The sequence below is a fragment of the Bidens hawaiensis genome, unplaced genomic scaffold (assembly GCF_021521415.1).
Source record: "Bidens hawaiensis isolate Kalapana, Puna unplaced genomic scaffold, B.hawaiensis_p1.1 tig00004795_1, whole genome shotgun sequence".
In the NCBI taxonomy this organism is placed as follows: domain Eukaryota; kingdom Viridiplantae; phylum Streptophyta; class Magnoliopsida; order Asterales; family Asteraceae; genus Bidens; species Bidens hawaiensis.
In genome coordinates, this window is record NW_027491299.1 from 311,421 (window position 1) to 322,815 (window position 11,395).

The 11,395-nt window shown below is 35.2% G+C and overlaps 1 pseudogene; it reads right to left on the reverse strand.

The window, feature by feature from the left end:
- Window positions 1-7,367: 7,367 nt before the first annotated feature.
- On the reverse strand, window positions 7,368-8,484 carry LOC143628094 (auxin-responsive protein IAA1 pseudogene; annotated as a pseudogene).
- Window positions 8,485-11,395: the final 2,911 nt, after the last annotated feature.

Sequence of the window (11,395 nt, forward strand, 5' to 3'; positions counted from 1 at the left end):
AATATATTAGTTAGATTAGATGTAATCAAGTGCATTATTGACATGGAATATTATGTGGACAAATTGGTTTTACTTTAATATATTAGTTAGATTATATGTAATAAAGTGAAAGTAAATGTTAAGTTATGAATTCAAAACTTTAAATGTTAGGTTTGACTAATGTTTGGGTTATATATTGGTTTAAATGTTAATTATCATTAAGGTTTAAAATTAATTGATTAATTATGTGAAAATTATAAGCATAGAAAGTGGATGACATGGAACATTAGGTAGACACTTAGGAGAAGGACAAGTGGACAAATTGGTTTTGCTTTAATATATTAGTTAGATTCCCCAAAGTTTGCTTGGTAAGTAATGTTTAGATTGTTAATTCTATATAGATTACCTTTTAATAAAAAAGCTGAACTTTGACAACAAGATCGGAAAACTCATTAATGTTCAAGTTAGGCTTCACAAATTGGAATAGATTTTAAAGAGAACATATGAACATTCGACTACACTGTTATTCCCTAGCCTAGAATAATAAGTGCTGCTACCTGACTTTTACTACGGTTTCTTGATAGTTAAGAAATAAAAGTAACACAATGTGAACATGTGAGCTGTTGCCTTTGCTTTCATTTATTGATTCTTGAGATTGTTTGCCATTCCTTACTTTTTCAATATATGAAATCTCAAAACCACTCAAAACAAAACCCTTCCTTGGACAGGTTCAAGTGAAGGTGACACTGAGAATGAAACGAGTCAACAACTAATGACTTCCGACTAACATGGGCTAGAAGTACTAGAATGCAGTTTAGGACTAGAATATTATGTAACACCTGTTGGCTTCTTTTGTTCCTTTTTCTAAGAACATTTAACATTACAACATATAATGCAATATATCTATACCAATACGTTATCATTTTTAAAACCCAGCGCAACGCGCGGGTTTAAATTCTAGCATCTTTAATATCTCACTTGTTAATTGCTTTATTAATATTCCACCCACTTGGAACAATGGAATACGATAAACATTTTTTTTGTTTTTACAATAATCATAATCTCTCTCAAATTAAATGTGACGAAATATATGGCCGAAATTAGTTTAAGGTAAGACAAAATTAGTCACTGATAATAGAAAACGATTCGAGATGGTCAATCTCCCGATAGACCGTAGAATGGATTAAGCTCCAAAAACAAGAAGAGAAGAAGAAACCAAAGTTGGAAGAATATTTTGATTAATTTTCTTATTCTTTTTCTTAAACAAATATTACAATTTATAGGAAAAACAAAGACATAAAAATAGGAAAAGATAAATACTAAAGAAACCTAGTTGTAATATAATAAGTTACTAAATAATAGATAAACTTAATTAATATATTAAACTTATTTAATATACTATGATCGTATCAATTCCCGTCTTTTCAAAACGTTCTTGTTCTCAAGAACGGAACGCGTTTTCCATGGTGGTTGCCATTCAAGTCGGACTACCACATGTGGGACGGTCTCATCCGGTCGCCACGGTGGCCGCCATTCCCGTGTTCCGATTGGGCACTTGACTAATGTGTTATTGTTCACAGTAGAGCTTTTAGACGTAGCACAAATTGGATGATTTCCACATACCAAAGTCACAGTTTGTGATAAGATCCCAAGTTAACTAGAAGGTTGCCAGGGGGTGATAACAATTTCATACTCTTTGGAAGCACAATATGTTGATCCACGATTACTTTTCTACCCTTAACACTAGCAGATGATGCATATAAATATGAGGTGTGTCCAATTGGCTCAAAATCATTGCCAACTATCTTTAATCTTGAATTGTTGTCAAGAGTTGGTTCGGGTTTTGGAACTAATGTTGCAGGCTTTGGTGTCGGTGACGGGATAACGGCTGTAGAGGTTGGTTGTTGGACGGTTATTGTCGAAAAGAGGTGCCGGAAATTTTGGCGAGGGTGGCGGTAAGGTTAGAGGTGATGTTGGACATAATTTCAGACTCTGAGTTACAAGTCGGTGAACTTGAGGGACCAATGTTGGCAAGCTGGTCATAAGTGGTTATGTTTTCTAATTGTATTGTAATTATAATGAGTAATGTCTTGGCTAGCAAGTTAGGTTAATCTATGTAAACCAAGATATGTTAGACATTATAGAATGTGTGAGATGTAACCGAGTCTGGGTTCATTCAGAGAAACACGAGCTATGTGTAATAGGGGTTTTTGAGTTATATTTCCTCTATATAATATTGGGAGTTATTCAATATTAACTATTGTGTGTTTGTGTTTTGGTGAGTTATATCAATTCAACTGGTATCAAAGCGGTTGCGCTCTTGGAGTTTATCGATCAAAGTTGTAATCGATAAGGAGGTGATCGAATACTCAAGACATCAATCAAAGTCGTGATCGGTAAGGAGGGTTCGGTCAAGTCGGTTATTGGAATTACAACCAATTTCAAGAAATCTATAATCAAGTTAATTTTAATAAGCGGTGAGGCGGATCAAGAAAGGAACCGGGTATTGAGTCGGAAGAAAGCATGAGGAAAGGAACGAACCTGCTTAAAGGGCCTTAATACTCAACTTGATCGAACAAGGAATGTTCAGTTGAAGTTTCTTTTAATACTCAACTTGATCGAACAAGGAATGTTCAGTTGAAGTTTCTTTTAAAGGTTATAAAAGTCAAGGTGGCAATTATTTTTGTGGAGTGTGGTTTTGTTTTGGTGCAATCATAAGAAGTTTGGTCTCTTGTTTCTAAGTTATGATTATAGAACAAAGAGAAGTAACACAAAATACCACAAAAAGTCTAGCTAAGGAGTTAGTTTTAGATTCGCGAGGAATTCAAGTAAAAAGAAAACAAGTTGGTTTTAGTTTTATTTCTTATTTGGTTAAGCAAGTACGGTTTAACCATCGTCTACTATTATTTTATATGGGCTGGACCTGTGGGTTAAATTCAGAGTTTATTTTCGAGCAAGCAGGCTCGGTTCTAAAATGTTGTTTGAGTAGAGCCGCGAAGGTTCAAATTGTTTGGGTTGTTTGAGTCAACGACGAGAAAAATAATCGGTCGAAGCAAGTCTGATCGAGGGAAAGTTTCAAATCACCTGCGATATGTGTGGAGTTACCTTAGTGATTCGGATAGTGCGGTGTGATACTGGTGAAAAAGTAAAGTGTCAATTTGTGATAGATTTATAAGAGACAAAGACCGATTGTGTGAAGCAATCAAGAACGAGGTGAGAAGTCAGTTGTGTGAAGTAATCAAGTTTGCCGTGAAAGCAGGTTTGAGAAGAATTGATCTGTGACAGATTAAAGTGAGAAAACGGGTTCCATGTGAAGGTATTTAAGGCGAGAAGCTGATCGGGGTGAAACCGATCAAAACTTGTTTGGAACAAGTTTGGGAAGAATTAAGGTAGGTGAGTTTAGGATTGCTGAAAGAACACATCTATGGATCAAGACAAGTTCCTAGATGTCAAGATCGATATGATAAAGACCAAGATGATAAGGACCAAGAGGTTTGTGAAAGCTGAGATGGTCAAGATCATAGGTCAAGTCACACAAGTCAAAGGATGCAAGTTTAAATCAAAGACCACCTGTTTCAAGTCGGAAATTAGGGGGTGATTGATGGACGTGATTTCGGACTCCAAGTTATAAGTCGGTGAACTTGAGGGACCAATCTTGGCAAGCTGGTCATAAGTGGTTATGTTTTCTAATTGTATTGTAATTATAATGAGTAATGTCTTGGCTAGCAAGTTAGGTTAATCTATATAAACCAGGATATGTTAGACATTATAGAACATGTGAGGTGTAACCGAGTCTGGGTTCATCTAGAGAAACACGAGCTACGTGTAATAGAGGTTTTTGAGTTATATTTTCTTTATATAATATTGAGAGTTATTCAATATTAACTATTGTGTGTGTCACACCCCAACCTAAGGCGGGAATGTCGGGCGTTATCCGATTGCTCACAGCTCGAAGATATTATCATAAATAAAAATGACAATATCCAATTAATTATTTTGTTCAAATAGTATACACAATAATCAAATACAACCAAACAATTCAAATAAATAAATGCAACAAGTGTAAATCCATGTATGTCTTCATTATAATCCTAAGGTCTTTCTAAGTGTCCATCCTGCAACTCAGGCAACCTGCATATGCGTAGAAAATGGAGTTTTGTCAACAAATATGTTGAGTGAGTTTACCACCAAGTTTTGACACCAAAATAATGTTAATATGATAAATAAGCAAAACGTAATAAATGCGGTAATGAAATCAAACCATAAGCAAATATGTTGTCGACTAAACCATTGCCAAGCGAATCGGGCGCCGGTAAATCAACCATGAGCAAATAAGAATAAGACCGTTACCAATCGAATCGGGCGGTGGTCAATAGAATGAGAACCCAATAAATGGGGATATGCGGGACCTCTCCGAAGACGAATGCGCACATAAACAAGTAAGCACATAACAAGTAGATTTGATTGCTCACACATAATTACACGTTTGCTATTTTTTATATGTATGTATATATAGATATGTATGTATAATATGATATACGCATATGTCCCCAAAACGTTTGTGAAAATTTAGTAAAATAGGGGAATGATAAAACTCTCCTTAGATTAAAGGCAAGTGAGTATAATTAAGAATAAACGAGTCAACGGATAAGCGAGTCGTCCAATGCACGTCAAACGAGATAACTGATCAAAACCTGAAACTTTGTGATATGAAACTATAAATAAAAATGAACTTAATGCCGCTGGAATCAATCCAAACGGATGAGTAGAACTCTAGTTATGTTGAATTAAACGTTTAAGCGAGCTGGTACTGACCAAAATCCGAACAGCGAGTCGGAAGTCGGGTTTTGGGAAGTAGCCTTAAATTCACGTTTCAAGAATAAAAGTCTTCTAGACCGAACGTTGAATCCGACCAAAAGCATGAGAAAACGCAAAGTCAAACTTGTTGACTGTTTTGCTATTTAACGGGTTTTAAAGCAATTGACCAGTCAACACCCTTCAACCATCGAAATTGATTGAAGGTTATTGACTAGGGAATATGTATGAACGATTTTACAGTTCACAACTTACCCGGAAAGTGAAAGGATTGATGAGAAACGGAAGTCAAAGTTCCACACGTAAGCAAAGTCAAATGGTTATGAACGTGTCTTCAACAAAATAGCAAAAACCGAAGCATATGAATAGGGGAAGAAGGTAGGACGGCTGAAGAAGCTCCTCTAGGGTTTGGGGTGAAGGGTTGTGGCAAAGATTATGAGTTTTTTATATAGGAAAAGCAATAACGAACTAAATATTGGCTTTTTGGCCCGTTTAAGCAAGTAAATACATTTTAAGGAAAGAATCAATGAAATTACTAAAAGATATGATCTTGATCAGGAGAAAACGAATTAGGAATTGTATTTTAGTCATATGATATTTACTTGGACCTTAATTCACTCAAACATAACTAATATAATCAATTTTATACCTTAAACGAACTAGGAAACGACCTAAAGTTTAAACGATCTGTACAGGGGTGCCAATGCGCTGCGCGACTGGGAGGAGGGGGCAGCCCACGCGGCGCTCCGGCCAACCATGGTGGAGTTTCACAAAATGGCAAGATTGGTCCTTGTACTTTGGTTTTTACTCATTATATGAACTTATTATGATATAAATAAGAAATAAGGGATATATAAAACTTGAAGGGTCTAAAGTGAACTTATGAAAACTTAATTACATATAGCTACTTGGTTTTGATTAATATTAATGATCCAAAATATTTCCGGCTCGGGTTTACGCAACGAATACGGTTTCGAAAAATCTGAGATGTTACAGTGTGTTTACGTTTTGGTGAGTTATATCAATTTGTCCTTTGAGGTGATTTGGTTCATGGTGGTAGTGTGAGAGTCAAAGTTGAACTTGGCTATGGCGGCTTGTTGAGCAGCAACATTGATCAATAGACGATCGATTTTTTTAACCATGGCCATGATCAGGTCTTCACGCGACGAAGGAGGCATGAGGTTGATGAATGAAGGCACCAAATTGATAGAGACCAATCCGAGATGGGCAATCTCCCGATAGACCCGTAGAGTAGATTATGCTCCAAGAGTAAGAAGAGCAGAAGAAACGAAGTTGAAAGTATTTTCTGATTTATTTTCTTATTCTTTTTCTCAAAAAAAATTACAATTTATAGGAAAAACAAAGACATAAAAATAGAGAAAAATAAACATTAAGGAAGCCTAGTTATAATATAATAAGGAAACTAAATAATAGATAAACTTAATTAATATATTAAACTTATTTGATATACCATGATCGTAATAAACATGATGGAATATCTAGTCGTCTGGCGACCAATAATGCCACAAGTTCAATTTTTCTAAGCCATTCGAAACGAAGTTTTCAACCTTTGCATGCGTCTGCATAGGTGTTGGAGTAACACATGAAAGGTGCTTAATTATATAAACGCTATTCAATGTTTGTTAACCCATGGCCACCACGCATATATATGAGACAAGTTTCAGCACAAGTTTTCTCAACACTTTTAACTTCAAACACACCACTTTGACTATCGATATCACACTACTCTAATTAGCTCCGTTCTGTACACTTCTTAGCTCATTGTTAAACTTGAAAAATAATGTTGGTCAGATCAGGCGTGGGTCTAAAAGGGTTTGAGTTGAAACATGTTCGAATGGAAATGAGTTTGTATTAAGACGACTTGGTTTAAAAAATATCAATTTGGTTCAAGGGGTTTGTGTTAAAACGCATATGGATTATAAAATATATCAAATTGGGTAGTGGCGCAGCTTGTTGCTCTCTTGCCTTTTGTTTCGATGTAATCACTACCTTGCTTATCTATCAAAATGGTTTTAAAGTTAAAATATATCAAAATGGTTCACCCGCTCTATGTGATTTTTATGACATTTACCGGTGACGTGTAGACGGCAATAACTGTGATGTTTGTTGCGCCTACGACCAGTTTAGTTGTGCCGACAAATAATTAATGATCATTGGTGTTGCTAGCACATTTGAACTCATTTTAAGTTAGAAAATTGTCTCCGCAAATGCAGGTATTGTATCAAACGGAAAGTAAGTCACTGTGAAACTCTTTTATCAACTAGAAAGCAAACCCACTTTATTAAAACTGAAAATATATAAATGAAACTTTTAGTTCGATCAGATTAAAAATAATCTTGCAAACAAGATAAAGAACATCAAAGAACTTCAATGATCATTGAGACTCAAAAACTAATACTGCCAAAATGTTAAAAAATAAAACTATGAATGTACAAACAAGATAAATAAAACTTATACTTGGCAAAACATATGAATTGTTTTTGTGTTTTCTCTTTTCAAAGTTCATTGATATAGATGACATAATCAAAATATGAAAATAGTTTTTGGAGAACTCAACCTGAAAGATTCATCATGTCTTCCGCTCCATGATGGCCCACCATCATCCTTTTGCTTCTGACCCTTTTCATGATTCTCATTCTCTTGCATGATAATATAAACATTCTGCATATCACAACACCATCACATCTATGAGTGTATATATATATACACACATATATACATATTTAAAAGAGAGAGAGAGAGAGAGAGAAAGAGAGGACTTACTCCCATGGAACATCTCCAAGAAGCATCCAATCACCATCTTCGTCTTCATAAATAGGTGCATATTTTCTCTTTTAGAATACAAACCAGATGTGAGTTGGAACATGTTCTCCAAAGCTTTCAGGAGCTCTGAGTAGCCTTTATAAACCTTCAAATCAATCTTCCTAAAATAAGGTGCACCATCTTTGCCTTCATAAGTAGGTGCACCATCCTTGCTTACTTTCACATACACCCCATTTTCCCCTTCATTCTTTCCGGCACTGTTTTTTCGGTATTTGCTCACCGGCAGCCACCCCACCACTTGTGATCTATCATTGCAATTCAAAAGGGGGTAGTATCACAGCTTGTTGTCCGCTTGCCTTCTGTTTCAATGTACTCTATATAAACTATTAAGTTACATATATGATGATGTTTAATCCACTTTATTTTTTCTCCATTTATATACGAGTCCGAATACAAATTTAATTATATATTTATAAATTTGTGTCAAACTTAATGTCATCGGTAAACTAAAAATTAGTTAATACCTTATACATATACGGTGATTAAAATTATTAAAGCTCTTAAAAAGTGTCGGACATTTGTGACGAAATGATGCGTTGGAATTGTGTTATAATTTGTGTCGGTAACGTGTCACAGAGGAATTTCCGACGAGACTTGCGCATTGTATCAGAATTGCTCGATTGTGACAGTTTTCCTACGCAATTTCGTGTCACAAACCTATCAGTTTTCTAGTGGCGTAAATTATAATAAGTTGACTTACTTGGCAGCAGGTGCAGTTTCCGTGTCAGCCTCTTTGGGTTCAGGCTGACAACGTTTGTTGTTGTTCTTGAAGCATGAATCCTTATTGGATTCATCGTCTCTTCCGGGTAATCCCAATGTTAGATTCAAACCATCATCCATATTCATCTTGCTCTTCACTTTTTTCAAAACTGAATGATGTGTATATATGAATGTGTGAACGCAATACATAACAAGAAGGTAGGGAGGTTACATATCTTTTTTTATTTTTTAGGTGGCTATAAAATACTTGTAACAATATTATTAGTGCAGTTTTTTTATAAACTATTTTTCATATGTATACAAACTATGAAAAATTAGGAATTGAGAATTTAGTAAAGTTGTTCATTATATATCTACTTCTGTGTTAGCAGTGCCTTCCCCGAGATTTTGAATAAAGACTACTATAAAAAAATGGACCATACATATAAAAAAAACATATGTTTTTTTGCCAAATAAAACATAGACGGACTAAACTAAACCCTTGTTTCAGTTTTTTATTTTTGGCTCACTTTGATGTGTTAATTTTTAAAGAAAACTGATATCTACATATAATATTATGTAAAATTCCCCACTAAAAGGAGATTAAAAGTTACCGGGTCATTTGTCATGTCAGATGTAGCGCCGGTGTCCATCATCCATATCCATTGATCTGGCGGGTTTAGTGACATTGTGGGAAAAGCATGTTTAGTGTTGGTAGGGGCATAAGCTGCTTGATTGGGTCGAGGCCCAAGTAAACCAGCTTGTTGAGAATGAGGCCGTGGGTTGGTTGGGTATGCACAAGGTGGCCTGGGCCAGTTTTGAGAGTACTGTCGCTGCTGATGTTGGGCCGACCAGGGAGGATTGTGTTGGGCAATCCAATATGTTGGCCCAGTGTGTGAAGAACCATAACCATAACCATAACCAGATCCAAAGTTTTGTGAACCATGCACAGCATATGATGCACCATAACCAGGTGCAAGATGTTGTGAACCGGCACCCCTTCCACGTCCCCAAGTAGTATGGCCGCAGCAACCACGACTATCCGGAATGGAATTAGGTGGTGATTTAGTGGTGGCGGCGGATGTTGAGGCTTGGTGAAGTTTGTTTTCCATGGTTGAGAGATGGGTAAATCAAGGAAGGATGTTAGGCAGAAGAATAGGCCGCAAGACAGCTAGAGAGGCGGCTAGGTTTGCATGAAAGAATTATTTCAGAATTGCTCGGTATAAATACCATCCCTCAATCTTTTATTTTAGGATAGAATCTGCTCAGTATAAATACCATCCCTCAATCCTATATTTTAGGATGGAGATATATACGATCAATATAATTACATGGTAATATCTAAATACTAAATCCTATATTCTAGGCCGGTCCTAATGTTAGCAGATCGTAACTACCATTCAGTAACCATTAAAAAAAAAGAGAGACAAACTTAGGCTGAACAAGACATTTGTAGTGATTTAACAGTTTTAAATCACTTTTTTTATTGCACTTTATGTTGATAAATATATTATGCAAACCTAACCAGAAAACAAAAGTTGAAACAGCTAGATCAGAAGGTATGGATAAATGATTCTATATAAATTTGTAAATGAAAATGGAGGAAAGAAAAGTTGAAAGTGTATAAATGAAGGACAAAGGCAAGGTAAGACTGTCGGTAGCATCGGCTGCAGCTTTCAGGTAAGTGCTCTTTACATTCAGGGGACAAGGGTTAGCCAATAAAGAAGGTCATATTTTAGAGGGACCAGTTTCCAATCATCTAACTATCAGTCAAGTTTGTAACTAGTTAAGTTTGAGAATCAAACGTGCAATATCTGCGAACCTCGTGGACCAGCCACGCATTTAACTCAATAATAAAGATCAATGTGTCTAGCTAATAATAGAAATTAAAATTTCTCCGTTAAATATCACAATTTTCTGGGTGTGGCAGTAGTGAATTGATGAGGGTTTGAAGACACGAACACAAAGATATACTCATATATATCGCAAGGTGGGAAATGAAGTACAAAAACAAGTGGACTGACTATATGAGATGTGTATAATGCCTTGGTATTTAATACTTGAAAAGGTCGAACAAGTATCCATTTTCTATCATCAAAAAACGACAACGAAAGGGGTATTAGTTTTTTTCTTAAAAAATTATTCTATACCTAAAGATTTATTATTTATGAATTTATATATTTATTATGTTTCGAAGAAACGACGTATTAAAATATGCATTATATCTACATGAGAATAAAAAAGAGATGCTCAAATTTGATTATTGTATTACTTTAAAGATATTTTATTATACCTGTATCTTTAAAAATATCTTTTCATCAACACATATATGATTTATAAAGCAAACAAAAATAGTTTTATATATATGCAAGTATAAAACATAAATTAAGTCTCACTATAACATTAACCATACAAAGTCAATACTGATCATGACGTACTTTATAACATCTAAACTATTATAAATGTGAGTACTATAATCACTAAGCATCTCCGGCCCATCGGTTGGTTGTTACCCTCTCTTCTTTCGCTATCCCTCCACCATCAAAAATTTTTCCAAAGATGGTTGCTTGAGATGGACGTTTCGCCTGGGAAATGCTGTCGTCAGACTCCTTTCTGTTGGATATTTTAGTGTTATTGGATTAATTTGTCGATAGAGAAAATAACGTTATGAGATTAAATGAGTTAGGTGACGCGGGAGTGCGGGCTTGTTTAACAATAATGTTATTTGGGCTTTGTTATTTGGTTTTATACTTGAGCTTGAGTGTAATGTCAAATGGGCTTTTAATTATTTATTGGGCTCATAAGGGAAATGGATTTGGATTATATTAAACCATGTTTTTGCATTCCCTGGATTATTATTATAAATTCATCGACACACATACAAAAGAAAGAACGACGGTTACTTGGTTCTCTCTGGATCTTCATCAAGAACAATCAAAATTCAATTCCATATGCAGAAATTCTCTGTCTTATCCGATAAATCATTGTGTGTAACCCACAAATAGGTTTATCTGATAACGATTACATGATTCAGAGAATAATCCATGTTGCAATTTCT